Consider the following 15,042-nt stretch of genomic DNA (forward strand, 5'->3'; position numbering starts at 1 on the left):
CCTCAGCGGAAGGATGATGTACTAATTTTAGTATCAGAAATCAAACCCGAAAATGAAGCACAAGAGAATTTATCAAATAAAATATGGTAAAGTGATATGGAATATCACTTTACCTTATGTAATGAACGAATGAAATGCCTTATTGATAAGAGAAGTCAGAGGAGAATGGCCAGACTGGCTCAAACTGATAGGAGGGCTACGGTAAGTCAAACAGCCAGGCTGTACAACCGCAGTGGAAAAAAAAAGAACAGAAAGGGAAATATGGTAAAGTGTGGGGCGTTTTACTTTTGAAAGTACCTCTGGAGGTGTAATTACAATAACTTTGAAATACCTGAATAATAATTTTTTAATATAATATAAACAAGGTGCCAGAAGCATCTCTAACCTTTTACGCTCATGAATTATGCAATGATCTATGAATATGCAAAGAATATGCTAATTAAAAACGTAACCCCACCCTTCCCCTGATACCGTGGTCAGATTATGCTATGCTATTACAAAAAGGTAAGAGGCAAAACTTACTTTTTAAAAAAACTGTAAGAGGGAAATACTACAATATACACTCGCCAGCCACTTTATCAGGAACATCTGTTCATTCATGTGATTATCCAATCAGCTAATCAGGTGGCATCACCATAATACATATAATCATGCAGATACAGGTCAAGAGCTTTAAATATCAGAATGTGATGTGAAAATGTGATCTCAGTGATTTTGACCATAGCATGGTTGTTGATGCCAGACGGGCTGGTTTGAGTATTTCAGACCTGCTCCGGGGATTTTTATGGGCAACAGTCTGTAGAGTTCTACACAAAATGAATGAATGAAATGTCTTATTGATTAGAGAAGTCAGAGGAGAATGGCCAGACTGGTTCAAACTGTTAGGAAGATTACAGTAAGTCAAACTCTGAAAAGCATTTCAGAACACCACAGCCAATCTACTCCTGTCAGCCAAAAACAGGACTCTGAAGCTATAGTGGACAGAGGTTCACTCAAACTGCAGCACACAGATGGTAGGGACAGAATTTGGAGTCAACAGCATGAATCTATGGACCCAAATCTGCCTTGTGTCAACAGTCCAGGCTGGTGGGGGTAGTGTAATGGTGTGGGGAATGCTTTCTTGGCATTCATTGAGCCCCTTATCATCCCAGCACACAGGTTCAAGCAATTGAGCCTATTTTATGAAATGAAAATACATAGTACTCCGTCAATTAGTTTTACACTGAAACACTGAGAAAGTCTGTTTTAATGAAAAATGTGAAAATGACAAAGAGGATCATACGTTCAAGGCAAGTCTTCAAATGCTATTAATTTTAGCAGCAAACTTCCAACATATTTAAATTTGTCAGGTATATTTCACCAAAAATCTGAGTCATAACTAGCATTGAACAGTCTCTCCAGAATTTCACGATTTTTGACGATCGCAAAAATAAATGCAAAATCAAACAGACTCTGAAATACTTGTAGGAGCTTCCAATTTTTTCAAAATTAGCACAGATGTTCTGCAGATTTGGGCCAAGACGCATCATGTGACGTCATCGCAATGCGCATTCAGACATGAGTACAGCTAAAAGGTCTCATTTCAGTACTGAGAAAGATTGCGCAAAACAATTTCGTGCAGTAGCAACTTTGCCAATTCAAGTCGTTTTCTGCAAACTGTGAAAGAAGTCACAGCAAAATCGAGCGTTTCTGGCCGCAACAATCATAAAAAAAAAACTCTGAAATCAGACTGATTAAAATTAACATAACAACATGAGTGTACACAATCCAGCTCTGCAGATATCATGAGAATCATTTTCATTTTAACAAACACTAGTACTGGAAATAGCTTAATGGCTCTGCCTTTTTCACTCCCTCTTCCACAGACACACATGCACACACAACAGGCAACTGAAAGCAGCTAACACAGTAGAGAGAGAGAGAGAGAGAGAGAGAGAGAAATCAATATATGGGTCTGCCTAGAGAAAAACCAGCCATTACAACATAATGAGGGGTTATGGTTTTTTGGATATGTGCACTAAACGCAAGCTGAGTGAGTTTATGAGCACATACCATCATCCCAGCAGGGAGAGAACCTTTGTGCTGCTGCACAACACAAATTCACATACAGACTTTTCATTTCAATCAATACCATGATAAAGCTTGTATCATCCAAGACCAGATGAAATAAAAGCCTTTCCCTAAAAGTCTCCTGTGTGATTTTAAGATCTGGTCTAAGATTGATTCATAACTTATCGATTTTGTATGGTATGTGTGTGATCCAGCAGGATGAGACAGTTCTGTTCAGTGTCTCGATTTCCTTCATCCAGGACTTCAACCTTTTACATGATCATTGCCTTCCAGTTAGAAACCACAGTCCCGGAGTAAAGGTTGTCCCACAGGAACTAACATCCCTAATTCTGGTCAGATTTGATGACAGCATGCACAGCCACTTATTGATTTTTTTTCTCTCTCTGTGTAGACAATCCCAAATTCCTCTTCAGCAGAACAGAGGACCTTTAAACTTTTAACAAAGATGGCGGACTCAAACTGAGGAGCGGGCTACGTTTAAAATAAGTAAATTATTTGTCTCCTAGCAAGCTAGTGTATTAATCATATTTGTGTTCACAGTTTGGCAGTCATTCTGTGGTTAAAACGGATTAGCTAATGAGGCACGACTGCACACAAATGAGCCACAGCCAATGTCCAGGCTGAACTGAAGAAGACCCTTATTGCCTTGAAGTAAATTATATTCTTTCAAAATGAAATAAAAAATCTGGCCATTAAAACATGTACTGAGGAGAGTAAATTGTATATATCATAACTAAGTTCTGATTACCTAACTATCAATATGTTTGCATGGACAAAAATAATCCGATATTAACCCGATTAAGACGATGCTCTGATTAAGAAATTAGCATGTAAACAGCGATTATTGATGACCTTAATCCGGCTAAGTCATACTCGAAGTAAACACAAATCGAATTAAGACATGTGGAGTATTCCTGTTTTAGTCGTATTATCGAAGTGCATTACAGACATGTAAAACACCTTGATCACAAAGCAAACTCCACAACATCCGGTAGGAGCTTGCAATTTTTCAAAATTACAGCAGATTTGGGCCAAGATGTATCATGTGATTATCACAACAGGCTTTCAGTCAAAGCCCTCTTCGAGTAACGTGCAGCTATAAGGTCTCATTTACCAACAAACATCGCTGTGGAAAATCGTGCAAAACAATTTCATGCAATTGAAATTTCGCAAGTAGTTTTCTACAAAAAAAAAGCACAACAAAGTTGTAAATTTGAAAACAAAACAAACTAAAAGAAAACACCAAGTATCTTTGGCCGCAACAATCACAAAAAAGCTGGACGAAATCCTGTATGGACTGATTATAAGCCCCAGCCAGTCTTCATCTGGACCCCCCAGCTGGACATTAAAGCTGTTAAATTGCTAATTAGAGTTAGTTAGAAAGCTAGCCAACTTATTCAGTGAACAATAGTTATTTTCAGCACCAAAAAAAAAAAAAAAAAAAAGCTGCTAATTCAGAATCCATCCTCCGGTATTCAGAACAAGACCGCAAGCTATAGTGAATAAACAGATGTCACATGCACAGCATGCTAAAAGATATGGCATACAGTATGATTACGATGAAGAAATGTCTCCTGCGGTTACTTTTGGATAAAATTCTGCCCAAGGCAGACAGACCACTTTGAAGGCTGTTCCATCACAAGCAGCTGCTTCCAGAATAAAAACGCAGCTACTATAAACTTTGCTCGCTTCTTCTTTTGAATGCTGGGTTGTGTTTAATGATATACAATATGAATAAGGACGTGTTGGATGTCACGGTGAGTGCGTCAGAGCAGCTGCTGCGACAGCAGTGCGGATTAAATAAGAACAGTACACGAGGACGCCTTCCTCATGGCCTTCTACCATTTACACAGCTGAACTCCACTCAAATAAACATGAGCCACTGAGTGCATGTGGAAGCGCTTTCTTTTTAACACAAGACATGTTAAAAGATTGTGCATGCTCCTTTCTCTCACAGCACGTGTAAAGGCTGGAAATTAATAGCTGCCCCATAACTGGAACACACACACACACACACACACACACACACACACACACACACCAGGAGATGCCTTCTGTTTGGAACTGTGTGTCATCAAACCGCGTAGAAAGTGCTTAGTGTGTAGAACCTCGACACGAGCGGGAAAAGCAACGAGAATGAAAAAGCCTTATCGTCTCTTCCGGAACATACTTCACTGAATCATAGTACTAGCATCTGTGCCGGTTTGATAACTATTGTCAGATGTTGGCAGTTAGTGGGCAAAGCGGATAAATAATAAAAGCCTGAAGCTGCAAGTGTTGTCACATAATCTTTAGCAGATCGTGCAGTCAAGTGCCACATGAGGATGTGCTTTTAGACTGCGTACTGCACTCATTGGAGCGCTTTAAAGCTGATGTTTTTCAAGGCACACCTCTGTAGAGATTGCTTATGGGCAGGGAGACAGAAACTGGGAGCGGGGAAAGCAGACAGTGTGGGCGTGGTGAATGACCACAATGAGCCTATCACTGAGATCAGCTGTTACAGGCTTAATGAAATAATTAAGATACAGTCAGAAGGTTAATGAGAGCCAATCAACAATTTCACCCCTGTAGAGAGTGATGGGGAGGGTGAGAGAGAGAGAGAGAGAGAGAGAGAGAGAGAGAAGCAGAGGCAATGATTAGAGTAAGGATTTCTGATTCTTCATAAAACAGATCAAATAAAGCATGTCTGGTCTTCTTGCCAAAAGAAGCTACAAATATTCACATACAAAACTATAAAGACTACAGGGGGGGCATGGAGGCTCAGTGGTTAGCAGTGGTTAGTTGGGGGTTTGAACACTGCCTCTGCCCTATGTGCTCAGAATTTGCATGTTCTCCCCATGCTTCTGGGTTCCCCGGTTTCCTCCCACGGTCCAAAGACATGCGCTGTAGGCTGATTGGCATTTCCATATTGTCCGTAGTGTGTGAATGTGTGGGTGTGATTGTGGTCTGTGATGGGTTGGCACCCTGTCCAGGGTGTCCGCTGCCTTGTGCCCCGAGTTCCCTGGGATAGGCTCCAGACTCCCCAGCCACCCTGGTTAAGGAAAAGCGGTACAGAAAATGGATAGATGGATGTTCTACGATGTTCTATACTGCTACCAGTATATATGCAAAGTAGAACCCACAAATAGCATTTGCTAAGCACCAATACTGGATGACATTCAGTGCACAGAGTTACAGGTTGTCGGTGCAGAAATGTGCGATCATGCGAAAAGATGCCCTTTTAATAATTCATTCGATTTCATTTCATCTACCAAAACCTTACAGGATGCATTTCAGGCAACAAGGTTCATTTCTAGGACATTACAAAACATTACCCAGAAGTTTACTGGTCACAAAAAGTTCCATCTAACACCCTTAAAGAGCTCATTTTAATTAAAATGCTGCTTTTAATTAAATCACTGAGGTTTTTTAATTAATATCTTATGCTGCACTGTAACCCTTTTTTGTTCTGTTTTAACCTGTTTTTATTTTATTTTTTTTTATATATATATTTTTAATGGACTCTTTTTAAATGTCTTTTCTTTTAAATGTTGCTTTGTGTTGCTTTTATGTTTTATGTAAAGCACTTGCCTTGTTGTTGAAAATATGCTATACAAATAAATTTGCCTTGCCTTGCCTCATTTGCATTCCAGGAATGTTACAAGTGAAGTAGCGCCATTAAAACAATACAAAAAAACAACTAAATGATAATGCTCAGTTTCTAATCATGATATCACTCGTTAATGCGTCCATTTCGGTCATTCATTCACTCTCACCTAAATTTACATTCAAAGTTTAATTACCTAAAGGCTTTAGCATTCAGTAAATTAAGGAATTAATGGCCTATAATTTTATACTGACACAGACACAGAGTGAAAGGGATTACCAGTAGAGCTACACAATGCCAGACTGGAATTTGCACGGAAATAAAGAGATGAGCCACAAAAGTTTCGGAACCAAAATGAACCTCATCTCATTAAGCTCATCTGTGAAACATGGTGGAGGTAGTGTCATGGCTGGGGATTGCATGGCTGCTTCTGGAGAAGGCTCACTAATCTTTACTGATGATGTAATCTTTACTGATAGGTATACTCATGATGGTAGCAGCAAAATGAACTCTGAAGTTTACAGGAACATTTTATCTGACAGTTTACAGAGAAATGCATCCAAATGAATTAACTTTATCATGCAGCAAGACAACGATCCACAACACACTGCCAACGCAATAAAGGACTTTCTCAGGGGGCATAAGTGGAAGGTTTCAGACTGGCCAGGACAATCAACAGACCTTAACCCAATTGAGCAGCATTTCACCTCCTAAAGAGGAGACTGAAAGGAGACAACAACTGAAAAAAGTGTAGGTAAAAGCCTGGAAAAGGAACACAAAATAAGAAACCAGCAATTTGGTGATTTACATTTACATTTATTCATTTAGCAGACGCCTTTTTACAAAGGGACTTACAAAAAGGGAAATACAAGCAAAGCGATATAACAAGCGGAGAACAATACAAGTAGTGCTACCATACAAGATTTATAATTGAGTTCTAGAAAAGCAAAGTGTGCAGAGTAGTTTTTTTTTTTTTTTTTAAAGGATAATGTGGGGTTGGCATTTTAGGGGTTAGTTAGCTGTTCACGGAAGAGGTGGGTCTTTAGCTGTTTTTTGAAGATAGTGACAGAGTCTGCGGTCCGGATTGAGCTTGGAAGTTCATTCCACCACTGACGGACAGTTAGTGTGAAGGTTCTGGAAAGGGACCTTGAGCCACGCTGAGTACGCACCACTAAGCATCGGTCATTAATCGATCGCAGATTGCGTGAGGGAACGTAATCCTTCAGGAGACTGTTGAGGTAGGAGGGTGCTGTTCCCGACAAGGTCTTTTACGTGAGCATGAAGGCGGTGAATTTGATACAGGCAGCTACAGATAGCCAGTGGACGGAGATGAAGAGGGGTGTGACATGGGTTTTTTTAGGCTGGTTGAAGAAATGGTGATGTCAGTGAGTCACAGACTTGATATAGTTATTGCAAGCAAGGGATATGTGACCAACCATTTGTTATTTAAAGTGTTATTTACTTTCATTTACTTCAAGATTAATCTGTTCCTATACTTTTGCTCGCCTAAAAAAGTGGGTGCTCGGAGACAAAAGGTACTATGTTTTATGTCGTTTAACACGTCTTGATAAATAGCAGGAAATAAAAGCTGAACTCCTAAACTCTCGTCTCATATCGATCTTTCAATCCCAAATGCCTTTGGGGTCTAGCACAATCAAATGAATTGACCTTGCCGTTCCAATAGTTTCAGAGGGGGCTGTATATTTAGGTCAGTTTTAATTATTTTTAACTTGTCTTTTCATTTTCGCCTCTACAAAGCACAGGACAAGTCTCAAATGGTGTCCAGTTATCTATATGTGCTCATGTGCTATAACATATTGTATGGCATAATGTTGTTGTAGAACCTGACCTGTGTGTACTACATTAGACAAGAGAACATGGCATCTTAAATATTTGCCTTTAATAAGTAAATAAGTATATGAGTAAGGGAATACCCCCCACACACACACACACATATTCAGTCTTGCTTTTCATCTCCAGGATCAGCTCCATTGCACTGCACCACTGTGCACCGATAAGCAGTGGTTTTTGTACCACTGGCCTCCAAACACTCGTGTCTCGTGCAGCTCTGCAGTTCTGCCCAGCCATGTATAACACGGAGAAGCGGAGATCTACCGTCAGCTCCTTAATGTCCTGTAATCTGGGTCAGAGGCAGTGGCCCAAGAGTCCGATCTCCCTGTATTCACACCACACACGCACAAACACACACATACACCACATATGCACACACACATACACACCAAAAGCACACACAAGTCTTGCAGCATCATTAGCACAGTACTAGCACAACACTCAGCACCTATTTATCCCACTTTAGCTTTTTCCCTCTCGCCATATTTTTCAAAAACAGTGTCCAGATGTGATAATAACGGTAATAGTGTGAAGCAGTAAACAGTTTTGTCAGTAACTGCATCGCCTTGTTAAGTGACAGTGCGATCCATACGCAAGCACTTTCTATCACTTTATATTTCATCTATCAACGCGCTAAGAAGAATAACAGATGAGTCGCAAATCTGCATGGCTCAAGCTTTGACCTTTTGCATTAGCAGATTAATTTAATGAAATTCTGTAATCAGATCAAGCTGAAGAGTTCAATAGCATGGCGATTATTCGCCTGTGAATACTTTCACTCTGATACATGAATAAGCAAGCGAGTTGTGTGCTTTTCCAAATGGAGAGAGGCAAAGCTGCAGGTGGACTGTGTGAATGAGCGTGAAAGAGTGTGTGTGTGTGTGTGTGTGTGTGTGTGAGGAGTATAGTGGCAGCATTCATGCCGATATGTTTATAATTACTTTGACCGTAAATGAAGAGCAGAGTAAAGAGAGGCAGGGAGAAATGCTTCACAGTGCTAAACCGAAATCTCATGTGCTCCTGCTCGTATCATATCATTTCTTTCCCCATTCTTTACTCATCCTCCCTCCCTCGCTCTTTCCTATGACAGAGACATGATGACCTCACACCTCACTAGCTTCATGGACAGCAATGTGTTACCCAGGCAACTGGGCCAGAGAAAGAAAAACAGTTCCATCACAGCCAATAAATGCCAGCACCAGAAGTCAGCCACTCATACACACACATACACACACACACACACACGGTCATCCTGCTGCCTTGTAAGGACCTTCCATTGGCAAAATGATTAATGCAATGCAACTAAACCTATTTCTAACCTTAACCTCAGCAATTAACAAGCAAAACCAACAAATCTAGAGGTGCGTCCCAAATCGCATACTTACACTTACACACTATTACACACCATTTTGTAGTATAATAGTGTGTGTTCACACTGAAAATTCAACAAAAAGAAGTGCACATCAAGTACCTGGATGATGCAATGAAAAAAGAAGTGTGGAATGTTGGACACTTCATGCACTTAACAGTCGAAGCTTTGCTTTACGTAGCGGAAGAGGGGAGGGGCTAACAGACAGAAAGTATTGACTGAGGTTATGTTGGGCAAAAAAAGGTAACGTTTGACATAAACAGTAAAATAAAGAAATTCATTTTCATTGACTCTGGGTATTCTGCTAAAGCTAGCAGCGTCACATTACGTGCGTTTGACGTCATTTGCCATCAAATGGGGAATACTTCCGGTTAGTAAAAAAACGCTACCACTAGTGTTCCATTTGAGAAGATACTGCATTTCTAAAATTCATACACTAAACAGTAAAGTACATAGTGCATAGTGTACAGTAAGTGCATAATGTATAGTACGTCATTTGGAACACAACTTTGGTCAAATACAAATATACTAAAAAAAAAAGAAATACTTCAAACAGCAAAGAAGCTATTGAAGAAAAATCTATTTCAGATATTTGACCTTTCTGTGACCTTGACCCTGTTTGGATCAGTTCCAAAATCGAATCAGTTCATCTGCTGGTTACAGTGATAATTCTATAGAAACCCTACAAGCGTTCAACCTGTGGTTTTTTAAGGACAATCTCAGATGGACACATGGATGGAAGGATGGACAGAAAGATGGACATCCCAAAAACATAAAGTCTCCATCGCTTAGTGCTGGAGGCATAAAAAGAAACCTTTTGTCTACTTTTCTTTTTTTTTAAAATTAAGACTACATTTTTTTATATATATCAATTTTCCTCATGGAGTCTAGCCAATGTCCTCACCAATACAAACTGCACATATTCCTATTATTATGCCGACATTTGGTTCCCAGAAACAAATAAAAACATGCTCACACACACACACACACGCACACACACACACACACACACACACACACGCATATGAATATGAATTGCAATCCAATCTGATTTACTTAAGTGATGCATTCAAATATTAATAAGGCTACAATCTACAATCTGTTATATATTTAAATATTGTCATCTCGGTTCATGTTTCAGCTTATTTATTTATTTATTTATTTATTTGTTTATTTATTTATTTATTTATTTATCCATCCACAGTAGCATTTCTTGTCACTGATATTTAGGTTATTTCATACAGGAAGGCATTCAGTCATGTCCGAAGCCAATGTTTGCAGTATTTGCTGCCTTCTGACATACTGTTATGTGGATGATTTTTGTGGACAAGTCTTTTTCAGTTACTGATTGATGAGGCATCAGAGGCAGTAAGGCATGAAGGCAGCTGCCTTCCATCAAAGCTTTAGCCACGTTTAATATTTATTACACTGCCCAAGATCTCATAATATTCCATCTTCTACTTATCTTCAATTTATTCATTTATTCATCATATCCCGGTCAGGGTCGCAGTGGAGCCTCTCCCAGAAACATCGGGCATGGGAAGTCTCGATACACCCTGGATGTGACACCAGCCCAGTACAGGGCACCATGTACACACACATTCACATACTCATGCACACCTTGGAGCAAAGTACTCTAGCCAATCCACCTACTGACAGTAACCCAAGCTCAGGATCAACTCCGGGGCCCTGGAGCTGTGCAATTCAATACAATTTCAATTGTGTAGCTCTTTTAACAGTCGACATTGTCACAAAGCAGCCTTACAGAGATCCGAATGTGAATTTAGATCCCTAACAAGCAGGCAAGAGGGGACAATGGCGAAGGAAAAACCCCTGGAGACAACATGAGGAAGAAGCATTGAGACGAACCGGACTCAAAAGGAAATCTGTTCTCATCTGGGTGACAGTGGATAGCAGGATCATAAATCATTACAGTATACTTCTTCATATACTGTATGGACATTTAGATCAAAAAACAGAAATGAAATCAGTCATAAAAGACATGCGTTTCTTTTGAGCCATTTTCCTACAACAAGTAAGAAGCATCATTTAGTCAAAACGTTTCTGAAACTTTTTTTTCTTTCAAGTATGTAAAAATTTCAAATACAAAAACTTAAAATAGGATTTAAGCAGTGAAATTTGTTCTGACAGTCCTAATGCGCATACACGCACGCACATATACAAAAGTGTGCATACATCAGCTAGACACACAAGAGGATTGGGTGTCTCTGGTGAATGTGGGATAGTGAATACAACGTCCGTATGAGACACACACACACACACACACACACACACACACACACACACACACACACACACAGTCAGAGGTCCAGAGTCTGCAGATGAATGTGCGGTTTGTTCAAGGAGAAGACGCGTCGGCCGACTCCTAACCAAGTGAATAAAGTCAAAGCTTACCGCTCCGTACAAAGAGCCCTATTTTTCCTCCAGACTTCAACAGACACATCTCAGTGAATACTGGCTACATCCCACCCTCCCCCTCGTTGTCACACACCAACCACAAACATGCATACATGCTCAAAGCCTGCATACACTCGCAATACTTCAGACGTATTAAACAGGAAGTCGGAGTTCCTACACTGTATATCACTAGTTAAATATAGATGTGTGGCAAATAAATGAAAATCTAAGCAAAGCTCAAAATGTGTTTGCATTTATTACAGCTGGTGAAATGGGTGTAAAGGGGAGAGAAGAAGAGACAGATCAAGTGTGGAGGAAACCCAAGAGCTGCATGTTTAATGAGAGGAAAAGTAGAAGAGGCTGAATGAGAAAGAGATAAGAAGCCGAACGTGGGAGACGATGAGAATGGGATTGGGGGATAAAGTGAAAGAGAGAAAGTGAAGAGAAAGTGAGAGATGATGAGAATGAGATTGGGGGATAAAGTGAAAGAGAGAAAGATATAAAGCAAAAGCGATACAGAGATTCTTTTGTCTTTGGATAGTTATTGTTGTCATTCCCATTGAAGACATGAAAATAGCTGCGAGTGCATTCCTACAATCCAAGCACAACACAAATAACTTAATAACTTAATAACTACTGTTCTTATTGTTAGAGGTCACATCCATTTAAAAAACAGCATGGAGTTGTTCTAGCTTAAGGCTGTTAAAATACATTTCGTGCAACTCTTTTCAAAAAGCCATTCAGGCTCCTGAGTGGTGCAGCTGTCTGAGGCTTCGTCCAACCATTCAGAAAGTAATGCCAGTGATGTCACCATTGCCAGGAATCCAAGACAGTCATTACTGTGACACTGGCCATTCAAGTCAACAGAACAGAGTAGTTAGCACTCTTCTCCAAGTGTCTTCAGCTTTCCTTTGGAAATCTGCAGTATTTGGCTTTATGCACCATAGAGGAAGCATGCGTTAGCCATCAACAACTCAATTACGAGAGAATTAGGGAAGAGGCATTCAGGAGGCAGCAGGAAAAAGCTCATATCGTATCAGAAGCGTGACACATGACACCCAGCCAGCAGCCTCGTCCTTTTCTTTCCCCCTCTTCTATTACTGCACGAGCCACCAGCAATTAGAGTTTGATTGTAGAAATGTCTGGAGTCGGCACACGGCCTCTATCTTTCCCTTCTCCCTGATTACTGAATCATTTCACAGTAATGATCATGTTCCTCATCTCAGCCAATCAGATGTGCATATGCATGTGGTCGCGCTGGGGGAGGGGGCTGGGGACAGCCTTTGTGCTCACATGTGGAACGAAACAGATCTCGTAATAAAAGACGGAACAGAATTTCCTCATCTTTAGAGCAAATGGGAATGTGATGGTATATGAGGTGAAGAGGTAAACAAAAATCCTGACAAAATGATAAATAGTATTTTAAAGTAGGTATCGAATTTGTTTATGATTTTTTTTAAACAGACGGTAGTTGAACAGCATGCAACTATTATTTTGTCATTGTTTAAATAATTACGTCTCCATTGTCGTTCTCGGTTATTCTGTCAAATGCCACAAATGTATGCACATACACTCACGTACAGATGTACTTGCAACACTAAAATGCACTAAAAACCACACAGAAGTTGTCTCTATTTTCTCATCAGCCCACAGTGTGTACTTTCCCATTCTGACTTTCGTTGCAACCAGCTTAACCCCACAATGAGAGCAATAATGCCTTTGAAATCACCTCCACACATTTGTGCACACATAAAACGTATGCAGGCTGCAGCTGAATTAATGCATGTCAGTGGAAGCCCAATGAAGCCCGGAGCAGGGAGATGTGGCAAGGAGAATGCAGCATTCAGCTGACAATGACAACAACAGCAAAAGAAAAATAGACAGAGAGAATCAACGTGTTAACCCTCACCCCTCACTATTATCCTCGTGTTCTGTGTCCCTACACTCATCCCGTCAAGTGCAAAAGCTGTAACGGCCTCATGCTCACTTCGAGACACACACACAAAAAAAATTAATCTGTCACTACTGGCAACAATCAGCAGCTCCATAGATCTTTCTCTCTCTCTCTCTCTCTCTCTCTCTCTCTCACACACACACACACAGTGAGAAGCATTAGTGAATACGGAAAGACTCTTTTTGAATTCTAAACACCAGCGAACATGGACGATGAGGAATGGATACAGGAGGAAAGAGGACGAGATAAACAGTACATTCTGTCTCTAACTTGTGAGACGTGATGGCTCAAGTTGGTCTGAATACTGCACAAGTCCAGCACAAGTCTCGACCTCATGCACACAAGTCAAAATATTTCAATGTCTGTCCATCAAGGATTTACTAATCAGTTCACATGCCTTCCTGTGCTGTTTGTCTTGTGTTACAGTGAGGTTGCAGAAGGAGGATCCTCGATGACTTTACAAAGCAGGTAACAATCCATTACGACATAACAGCGCACTTATTCACATTCAAAACATTCACTTAATCACACAGAAATTCTTACATGTTAGGGTTCAAACTGAAAACACACCATCTAAGTATTACTATAACAGCTAGCTTTTTTCTGAAAGCTGAAGCTAAATGAATGTCTTATGAAAAAACAACACTAAGAATGTTTAGCAAATGGTTAGTCCCTACTGCTGTAATATATTCTGTTTGTGATTTATTCTAGCCAATTCTCCCTTCCCGAACAATTTATGCTGCTTTTGGCTTCAGCGATAAAAATAATGTAATCAAAAATAGAGGATAGCTCACCCTTGGCCAGCCACATTCCAGCCAAACTAAATGAGGACGAGCAGCTGTTCACTCATTTGTGAGGACTCGTGATTTGCTCCATCATCCACATATGGCACAAATTTTCTCTTCACCCACCTACTCAACATCAACACCTCCACATTCACCAGATTCACCACATCAGCCATGCAGATTCATTAGATTTTCTAAAAGTGGGTACATAACCATACAACTTTAAAGTACAGTTCTGTTTCTGCTGGCTGGCTGAATGGATGAAAGGATGTGTAAATGGATGGATGGATGGATGGATGGATGGATGGACACAGATGGATGGATGGATGGACAGACATGCAGATTATGTATAGATGGATGTATACATGGATAGATGGACATAGATTGATGGATATGGATAGTTGGATGGATGGATGCACACATCCACCCATATATCCACCATCCATCCATCCATCCATCCACCCATTCATCCATCCATCCACCCATCCATTTATACATCCACCCATCCATCCATTTATACATCCATCCATCCATCCATCCATCCAACCATTCATCCATCCATCCACCCATCCATTTATACATCCATCCACCCATCCATCCATCCATCCACCCATTCATCCATCAATCCAATTGTACATCCACCCATCCAATCAACAACCAATCCATTTATACATCCACCTTCCCATCCATCCATCCACCCATCCATCCGTCCATTTATACATCCATCCATTTATACATCCATCCATCCACCCATCCATTTATACATCCATCTATCTATCCAACCATTCATCCAACCATTTATACATCCATCCATCCATCCATTCATTTCTACATCCATCCATCCATCCATCCTACCATCCATCAATGGAGCTTGATGTATGGATGGTCAGACATACAGACTGATGGATAGATGGATGAACAGAGACATATAGGCTGATAGACTATAGATACTATAGGTAGATAGACAGATAGATAGATAGATAGACAGACATATCTAACATATCTGATC

General features: G+C 40.2%; 1 protein-coding gene across 1 annotated transcript in view; it reads right to left on the reverse strand.

Annotated features, from left to right (window-relative positions):
* b4galnt4a (beta-1,4-N-acetyl-galactosaminyl transferase 4a) overlaps positions 1-15,042 on the reverse strand; it is a 154,377-nt gene that overhangs the window by 117,521 nt on the left and 21,814 nt on the right. The gene's annotated exons all lie outside the window — the stretch shown is intronic.

This window comes from Ictalurus punctatus, chromosome 14 (assembly GCF_001660625.3).
Source record: "Ictalurus punctatus breed USDA103 chromosome 14, Coco_2.0, whole genome shotgun sequence".
NCBI classification, from domain to species: Eukaryota; Metazoa; Chordata; class Actinopteri; order Siluriformes; family Ictaluridae; genus Ictalurus; species Ictalurus punctatus.